This window comes from Gallus gallus, chromosome 5 (genome assembly GCF_016699485.2).
Source record: "Gallus gallus isolate bGalGal1 chromosome 5, bGalGal1.mat.broiler.GRCg7b, whole genome shotgun sequence".
Lineage (NCBI taxonomy): Eukaryota > Metazoa > Chordata > Aves > Galliformes > Phasianidae > Gallus > Gallus gallus.
In genome coordinates this window covers 31,222,365-31,233,072 of record NC_052536.1, presented here as the reverse complement: position 1 = coordinate 31,233,072, position 10,708 = coordinate 31,222,365, and positions in this window count along the sequence as shown.

The following is a 10,708-nucleotide window of genomic DNA, read 5'->3' as shown; positions in this document are numbered from 1 at the left end:
ATTCTTTTAAAATAGGCATATGAAAGTAATAAAAAGGATGAACCACTGCTTTCTTTTACTGCAACCCTTGTAATTTTAAGTCTTTTGCCAATAGCCCTAGTTTTCAAGTCAGCTTCTGATACAAGGGCTGAAACAGAAAAAAAGAAATGGAGACTGAAGTGAACTTCACTAACTGTTATTCTAATAATAAATCACAGGCATCTTATATCTTAACCATGTCTTGAATTTTCTCAGCAAATGGATTGGGAATTTAGTATATGTTGCATTATAAATTCTTTTTGAGAAAGCAAACGAAAAATGTAACATTCCTGAAAGCACTCAGAAAGAGTCCAAATCTCTTGATGATACCCAGAAACATGGTGTTTCTTGTTTTGTTTTCTTTTTAGAAATGGAAAAACAATTATAAAAATATTGTGTTAATAAATCAAAAAAGGCGCTTGAAATAATCTCATAAAATGTTACGGTTTAAATAATGCCCTTCATCAGTATTCTTTGTTTAACATTTTATGTTTATTGATAAATGAAGATGTGTTTAAATAATTCAAACAAAACATTAGCTGCAAGCAAGGAATTAATAATTGATAGGACTGGAAGGGCTTTTTTTCACTTGGGAAATAGATAATATTAGCTTAATGTGGGGTTGTAGGAACAGAGGAAATGTAATGGATCTGCTTGCTTTAAACTGATGATGGTTATTGTGGTCTGAAAGTTGCTACAAAGGCAAAAGCAGGACAACTCTGTAACTGTAATAGATTTCACTCATAGGAGCTGACAATGCAAATTGTGGTTTGATATGCCAGATTTATACATGGAAGGGAATCTAATAAACTTAACATAAAGGAAAAATAAATGCTATTAACGTGCCTGAGAATTTTAAAATGGCAAAAACGGAAGGATTATGGTGTCTTAATATATCTAGATTTTCTTCCAGTAGCCTCTCTTTGTGAATATTATCATCCATAGCTTTCTTTAATACATCATTACTAAGAATACTGCAACACAGAAGTCAATGCATTCTTGAGAGTCCTCAGCGGCTGACCAATTTAGTCTAGAAATACTCATCAGAAGATTTTATTTAGATTTGCCTATAAAGAAGCCAGACCGTTCCAGCTGCAAATTTGAACTTGGCAGTCTTTTCTGAGGGAATGTAAAAAAAAAAAAAACAGCTTTGTCAGAACTTCTGCAAGAAGGGAGATTTCTTTTGGTGATCTTCAGGTTTTGTTTGTTAACTGCAGAATAAATGGAATTACTCAGAAATCTGTTCTGCAACTCCTATTGTTGGAGATACTAGAGTAACAGTAATCAGAAAGAAAGCCTAGAAAATGAAGTTTTTCTGTACAGTATTGTTTATGAATCTATAATCCAGATGTTCACAGTCTAATCTAGCAAGAAGGTATTTGATTTTGCACATATAACCAACAATTAGCTTTATTACTTTGACAGGCAGGATAAAATGCAAATACTGTAGCATGTCTATTATAATTCCGTAATTGCATATAATGATTTGCCCCAAAGTGTAAGATTAAAAAAATCACATATTTTGCATGTTTGCAAAATGTTTTTCTAGTCAAAGACAGTAATAAACAAGAATATTCAAAACTGCAAACTGATCTGAAAACCAACAACATTTTGCAGGCTTTAATATTAATTTCAAGAGATCATAGCCATGTTGCACTTGACCATTACTGCGGGAAATTTCACAGTCACAGATTATCAGGAAGGTTTATTTAAAGGTAGCGTTAGAACAGCCGAACAGTTTTAATAAAAACATCAAATATAATCAGTCTTTGTAACTTAAATTGGTTGCATCTTATGTCATCACTTATGAAAAATGAGTATGCCATATCACTGAAAATGAGCAGTTGCGCTTTGTACCTATTTTCCACAGGGGTAAAAGGTTACAAAGGGAGCAAGGCAGTGAAGAAACAAGATCTGTATCAATAGCTGCGTGCCAAGTTCATACCTGAACATCTCCCAGAATATTTTTTCTTAAGCAGACAGATTGTAAGCCAGCACAAAATTGATTTCAGAAATGCAAATGGGAGAAAGCAGCTTTGTTTTCCAGCCATTGCAACACTCGACATGACATTTAGATAGACTTGCTTGCATTGACAGTAGGCACATATGTCTACTATTTTGTTTTAAAATATATGTATTGCTTTTAATAACACCATTACAGCTGTTCACAAAATGACGCCTCTAGACAGAAGCACTACAATGAAAAAGAGAGTATCAACAGAAGGACTGTATCTGCATGTAACTCTTACAGTTGCCAAGAAATGAAGATATAACATATGGTCACTTTGTAAAGGTGAGATGAACAAAAAACAAGCAGCAACCTAGCCAATTTTTGTCATTTGAATTTTCCTGTTCAAAACCAAATTTAGTTTCATACAATTCTTTTTAACTTGAATGATATATTTATTAAAATACAAAACAGCCAACTCTGCAACTGGGAAAACAATTTAAAAATAAATTGTTGGAATGGTATATTGCCAATATTTTACTTGTCTAGAGCTATCCTTAAAAAAGGAACATATAATTTTTGCAGTGGAAGAATCAAATACTATAAACAGCTTGCTAGTGTGAAGAGAGGAAGTTGTAACTTATATTAAATATCCCACTGTTGATATGTCTATGAATGTCTTGCCTTGATTTATCTGTTTATTGAACTGCCTTGGAAGGGCCACTCCTCACAAGAACGCACGGGGGAATGTTAATATAACTCTTAAGTCTCTTTGATAATCTTCCTGGATACTACCCAGAAAATGAAAAGGTTTAGGAGAAAAAGTAATAAGCCTGGAAATATTTAAGTTCCACCTGTAAAAATTCAGAGGCTCTGTAGGGAAAGTGTGGACTCCAGACAAGCTACTTACCGTTTTAGTGCAACATATTACCTGAACAGCCTACAAAAATTCAGAGTTGCAGTTTCTTTTCACCAACTGAAAAAAAAAAATAAAAATCAGAATCTTTATATAATTCTGCTTATTGATAATGAACAATATAATGATAATGATTATATTTAACCCTCTTCTCTTGCCTCAGGTAAAGAAACAGAAAAGAAGCTGATTTTGTTTTGTTTGGGGTTGGTTTGTTGTCGTTGCTCGGGATTTTTGTGTGTCTGTGTGTGTCTTGTGCTTTGTTTGCTTACAGCACTATATCCCAAGCACTATATCCCTTTTTGTCATGCTATTTCAGATCTGTCTGCAGACATTCTACAACCCCTTCTCTGTACAGTTCTTTGTCAAAATTCCTTCCCTTGTTCTCTAATTCTCAGCTCTTCACTTGTCCACAATGGTACAGGCCTTTTTAATCGCAGAAATCAAACACATAATAACAAATCCTTGTTTAAAAAGTATGCGTATGTTTAGAATTGAAGTCACTACTTTTCCAGTTCTCTTGTTTAACTCATATTGGCAATGCTATGCTATACTATATGTGGAGTCAAGACCTTGAACTTCAGGAAACTGAACTTTAGACTGTTCAAGGAAATGCTGGAAATGTTGTTCCTCTCCTGGGAAGCTGTCCTTACTGTCAAAGGAGTGGAGCAAAGCTGGCTACTCTTTAAGGATGCCGTGTCCTTCTTGTGTTGGGGGCCCCAGCACTGGACACAGTACTTCAGGTGAGGTCGCACAAGAGCAGAGTAGAGGGGCAGAATCACCTCCCTTGACCTGCTGGTCATGCTTCTCTTGATGCAGTCCAGGATACAGTTGGCCTTCTGGGCTGCAAGTGCACATTGCTGGTTCATTTTTAATTCTCCTCAATTGGCACTCCCACATCCTTCTACTCAGGGCTGCTATCAAGCCATTCTGTCCCACCTGTATCTGTGCTTGAGAGTGCCATGAACCAGATGCAGGACCTTGCACTTAGTCACGTTGAACTTAATGAGGTTGGCAGGGTCCCAGCTCTCAGGCCTGTCCAGGTCCCTCTGGATAGCATCCCTTCCATCTAAAGTGTTAACTGCTCCTCACGGGTATTCCTCAGTGAGACTTAACCTCTTTTTCTTTTAATCTGTCAGAATAGCCTGCATAAATGACTCCTGTCTTCACTGCACATGAATTCTCAGTCTGTTTCTGTAATCCAAAAGGCTGAGTGATAAGACCAATAATACAATGAAAATGGAAAAAAGTAAAAAGACAAATAAGAAAGGAAGACATGATGCAAATAATCTTTTCATCAGAATTGATTCTTCTCTGATTTATCTGTTGTATTAGCTCTTTGCAAAGGATTTATTCCTCTCTAAAAATTTATTCCACTCTAAAAATATTGAGGAAGCATTTAGTCTCATGTTATCACCAAGAACTGGAGGAGCTGTGCAATCTTTCTAGCAAAAGTGTTGCAGCCAGTACTGTCTGGACAAGTAACCTGGGCAGAAATCTTAATTTATGACCTTAAACTGGAAAGAAAAATATCAGGCAGGAAAAATAATTGCCACTACATGTCTGACACAGACCTGATGAAAGGTGGAAGCGATGTGAGAGAAAAATGCCAGTCTGCATCTCACAGCAGCTATGAGGAGCAATTTCAGGAACAATTCAATGACTGTGTCAGGGGTTGTTGCCCCAGCTTTTATAGCTATTTTAGACTCCAAAGCAAATGGCTGTGCAAAGTTCCAGGTCATCACACCAGCTGTCGGTCAGAACAAGAGTAAGATTTGTTAGGACTGCTAATATTCAAAATATGGGTCAATAGGACAGAGCAGTGGAAGGGCTGAGAAGAAAGATTAGCACTCACTAATTAGGACAGTGCTCAGCTATCCCCATCCAAGAAGCATCTTTTGGTTCAGGACAGATGTTATGGGGAATACCAAACAAAATATCGAGCAGTGCAATTTTTTGGTTGATCTGGTATTTACCGCATGTTCAGTAAGTTCTGCAGGAAGAATCAAGTAACACATCAATTTCCCAATACATGCTACAGAAAATACAATAAATTCTTTTTTAAGACCTTATTGAAAGAGAATTTCAATTTATTCCATTTTTTCATACCTATAAGTTGAAGCAGTTTGCATTTCCACTGCTGAATTCCAAATATTAAAAAGTTAACCAGTTGTACCATCTATATGTTTTCTGAGAAGAATGTGAGCCTTGGAGTTCATTGCACAGCTATTGTATATGGAGGTTACAGTGACCCACAGTAACATCACTTTCCAACCCATCTACTCAAGTACAGTCACTGAAGTCAATGTACATCTGGTCATTAGTGGGGATGACGAGTCAGCCTTTTCTCCCTATGATAACAAGAAAAATAGCTCATGTAATGCAACACTGTACATTGATCTTTTTTGATCAAGGCAAAGATTTTGCAGAGACATCAGATCATCAGGAAAAGAGGTGAGCGTATCTCCAAGTTTTGATGATAAGATGATCCCTTCTGCATCAGATTCTGTTCTAATCAAATTAGTGCTCCAAAATATTGACAAATAAAAGTGAACACAGTGCAAGCTAAAGAAATAAAAGTAACATTAAAAGATGTGACCTCAATTAAAGAAAAGCTGGATGAAAAACATTACCTTAAGTGTGGTTGAAGTTGAAAGAGTTGAAAGCTATTTTTGAAAAGGACAATTTTGGAATTACATGTTCTAACTTCAGATTTTCAAAATAATTTTTCTATTTATGCTAGTCAGTTTAATCTGAAACAAATAAACCTCACTTAGGATGAAGGATTTCAACTGAATCAGAACATCTCATTTTAAAATTCAACTCTGATTTTTTTTCCCCGTTAGAATTTAGACATAAAGATACTTGGAGCTTTATGTTCTAATTCAGGACTTAGCCCTGAACTGGTAAAACTTCCCAGAAAACAAAGTAAACTGTTCCTCTTTTGCGTATGGAAAGCACATCTAATTCTTCTATATTTCACAAGATACTGTTTCTTCTGTACTAGCTTCAAATGTATTCAGATGGCCTTCCAAGACACTCAGCATAACTTTCTGATTTTGCAAGAATGTTGTTTCTCTGATCTGCCTCCTTCCCAGCACTGAATAATGATAAACAGATTTTGTAAAAAAATCTCTTTAGTGATGTTTAAATTGAGGAACAAAATTCAGAGAGAGATAAGGTATCACTTTTTGTCAAACATGTTACTCTAGTTTTATGTCCTACATCTTGATTTGATGCAATGTTTATAACAACACATTTTATGTATAATGCCATGAAGTGATGACAATCTGCTCTACTGTCATGGTGTGATGTTGAATTAATAGGAAACAAGGTGAGGGCAGAGCAGGCAATCATTGTATGTGTTAACTTCATGATTAACCATTGGGTTCTTAATAAACTCATACTTTACAAAACAGACTGCCAAATATTTTTGTCACTTCTACAATATTTTGTCAAGATATATGACCTTGAAAGTCACCTTTAAAGTTATCGTAATATTTCACACAACTAAGATTAACACAGCATTTATGAACTTCAATGAGAACACACCTGATGTGTAAAACAATCGTTAATGGAGACTGGAATCTCCAAAAAAATGTATACAGTGAAGAATGTTGCAAGAAAATACACTTAATTTCTCAGAATTTAATTAGACTTTGTGCATAATATTCATTAATTATACTAGAATATTTTTCCCTGAATAGAAAATAGAGAAACTAGTACATACCCATTTCCATTGCAGTTTGTGAATGTGTTTGGCAGATTACAGAGCTCAAAAGCATTTGCTCAGTTTCAAGATCATCAATTGCTTACTACAAAATTACTGGTTGTCTGGTTGCTGCACTATTTCTATTAAAACATCATATATGTCCTCATTTCAGGGAGAATGCAGGACATAAATCTGTCCTTATTTCTCTGCACAACAACTTAAAACTTCTGTAGCTGTAGTACTCAAGATCACCATCAGCCATTTACACCCAAGGAATATATTTTATGGAAAAAACTCAGGTTGATGCTCAGTATTTGTTGATATGACTATTGCTACCATAACAAGGGAAACACAGTCAAAACTAAACCAAACTAGGTGAAATAAGGGAGCACACCAGACAAAAGGATTCCTGCTCCATGAAGTTTAAATTCCAGGCATAAACAGCAGTACAAATAAATAGAAGCAGTTGTAGTTTAACACTTAATCAACACTAAAGCACCAACTTCACTTTTCTTAAGAAGTTTCAGATATCATTATAAAATAGAATTTAAAAGGCGTGCTGTTAGAAGGCACTAACATAATACTCCCTTCATACTCTTCTCAAGCATCTAGGATAGCATAAGTAAAAGAATGTAGCTCCTTCAAACTTAACCCAATTCGATATGAGGCCCTGAAGAGGTTAGCTATAAGCAAGGGTTTACGTGTCAACAGCAATTTGAGATGACAGAGGAAGAGTGGAAGAGTGAGACAGAAATAAGAAGCTTTTCTTCTTCATCTACATAGTCATACACAACAACAAAAAGTTTGAGGCAGGGCTATTTTACATAGCATCAAGAAAATCTCACCTATTCATTCCATCCAAACTTGGTTAGAAGATCATTTAGGTAGTAGTGAGTGAAAGCATACATTAAAATCAACAAACAATAGCTAAACATGAGCTTAATGCACTGTTGTTTAAGTTTAATGCACTGATGTTTAAGTCAGACCTGTGACAGTCTGCTCATCAATGGGAACATATTTTAATGATATTACAATCCTTCACTCTGATTCATTTTGCAGATGTCTCTCTGTAGTTTCTGTATTTACATCACATGGCTCTACACAGTCCTCCTTAATGAGCTTCAGAAATACAACAGTTAAAATAAGTTATTCCAGATACATTTATTTCCAAGTCTTTCAAGTTCACTCATTAGTCCTAGCTATATCTTACTGCAACAGAAAGGAAACTAAATCTAGACATATTGCTGCTGTGGACCAAATTTGATCACGTAGTTATTGTACCCTCCACAAATAACTCCAGCTGTATCTATGTCACCTTGAAAGGAAAGCTGATGGTTATAAGTAGAAGTGAAGTTTTTAAACATGGTAAGACATCTAAAAGTCAAACATTTCTGTAGAACTGAAGAATTTTTTTTTGCTTACTTCTAAAAGATTCTTATACATCTGTACAGATGTTAGCTTCTTATTCTCTAGGATGTTCTCCTGAGAATTAGTTCTCAATTCAATTTCTAACCTGTAATGAAGGTTATATAACCATAATGTAATTAGTAATCCACAGCATCATTAGACATGAGCTACACCAGGAAGTTTAGACTACTGCTTAGCTACTACCCCAAAGCTTTATTTGTTCATTTTTTTGTGGAGGCTCTAAAATAGTAGCTTAAAAAGCTGAACTTCCTCTGAGATGTACACTGAATAGATCATGTTGGCCAGAAACATCATAGTTATTATTAAATATATCTCATTTTATTGTGATGCTCAGTTAATCTAGAGTTACTATTTCTGATATGTTACTATTTCTGGTATAAACCAAACAATGTAATTTCCAAACAAGATAAGTATCTTCATTAGAATCAGTTTCAGATTGTCCTATTTTTTTCCTACTGTAAATGAGAATCAACTGCAACATAATTACAAGAATAAAGACAAAAAATAAGAAAATGCTAAGAAAATCGAAGTCTCTGTATGCTTCTCACTTATACAGTGTGCTTGTCTGCCTTTCTACCTTCCAGCTCATTTTTTTTAATGCTAAAGAATATATTTATGTGTAACAGAAAGCCACTACAGTAAAAAAAAAAAAAAAAAAAAAGCACCATCTGAACAATCTAAGAACAATTAATGAAGAAATAAAAAATATCTACTACAGAATGCCTGTTATTTGCCCTTAAGTGATGTATTAGATACTGGAAATCACATTACAATCTGATGTATGTGTCACTTTAAGAATGATTCTTGGATTGTGGAGGCAGCTTGTGTGTCATATGATGTAAGTATTTTCATTGAGTAGGTAAGTATGTAATAGCTAAAAGCCTCATAAATCAGCTAAGTGGTCTCCCAGTTTATAGAGAATATTTGATCTGAGAACATTACCGTCTGGTGAACCACTGAGAAAAAGACAAGACGTGAAGAGTGATGGAGATAGATATATTAGATAATTTTTTTGGATATATAGTATCTGTGGTTAGCTCTTCATTGCTTGCATCTTTTTTAGTCATTAACACCGGTGCAGTTGTAATATACTACCAAATTAAAGTTTTTCTACTCACTTTGGCAATTTTTATAGCTGCTTCTCATAAGGGTAAAGTCATAGAGAATGAAATGCATCAATGTGTTATAAATCAGAGGTCTTCCTTTTTTAAATACCAGTTCACAAAATACTGTCTATTTGAGGACTGTCTGAAGTACATAAAATAGTCCAAATTAATCTAGACAGACTTCTCAGAATGTTACTAAGTTGAAGGAGTATATATTTTCTAATTGCAAACACAAATCACAAATGTTTAGTCTATCTCTGCATATTAATTTTCTATTGGAACAATGAAGAACTTTGAGAAACTGTACATACACAAGTAAACATATAACTATATATAGTTATATATTAGTTATATTTATTGTCTATAAACTATGTTCATAAACTATATTTACAAATGAAATAATACCATTTTAATCTATTTTGATTCTCTTTTCCAGAGTTCTTTATGTAGTACTTAACAGCTACATTAGAAGTATTTCATATTTAACAGCATGTCAGTATTATAATCTGTACACTATGATAAAATGTATAGTGACTAGAGCTGAACTTTTGAACCTGTTGCAACATAAGAAAGCAAAGCGTTATTTATTTGCTGTACTGTAGTTATAAAATTAAATAATCTCTATTTGCTGCGGTTTAGGTATTAAACATTCTCCTGATTGCTAAATGGATGCTTCAACATATTTCTGAAATTGTGATTTGTGTGGGTTCTGATGCTCTGAGGCCTTTTAGATTGTTCACCTATTCATATTTTATACTGCTGAATGTCTTCCACTTTAAGTCACATCAGAGGCCTCTAAAAACCTTTCACTCCAAGCCATTTTTCATCCAGAAAGTATGGAAACATTGTCAATGTAAAGTTTCTTTTCCTTTTTGAGCCACATAGGTGGTACAGAAGGAATAATTCCCTGGAAAAACAAGCTACTGGTAGATTTATTATCCAGGTGAAATGTTTAAATTTTCTCCTAATGTATGGATGAAAAGCAGTTGTCTATGCACACATAGTCCTTTCTGGTCTGTAGTTTTGGACTAACTAATTGATATCTTTTTCTGTTTTTTTTTTCCTGTTGTTTTTTTTTAAAGAAATTGCCTAAAAAGAGCTGCGGGGGAACACTACTCCCTTATTAAACAAAGGTACCCTATATAGAATGCCATTGCACAAAACTGTGGCAATAGAACAAGAGGAAATGGCTTCAAGCTCAGGGAGGGTAGATTCAGTTTAGACATAAGAAAAAAGTCTTTTACAGTGATGGTGGTGAAGCACTGGAGCAGGTTAACAGTGTTGTTGTTGATGCCCTGTCCCTGATGACTTTCAAGACAAGGCTGGATAAGGCCCTAGGCAATCTGATCTAGCTGTGGTGTCCCTGTTCATTGCAGGGGAGTTGGATTAGATGGCACTCAGAGGTCCCTTCCAACTCTAATGATTCTATGATTCTTCCCTCTAGCTGAGAAGTGGGTGGTCCAGGAGGATCTGGGTGGGATCAGTGTGCACAAATCCATGGGCCCTGATAGGACGCATGTACTGCTACATGATTTGCTTAGTAAGATCTATAAAACACTAACAAGTTTAGTAGCTGTTGTTGA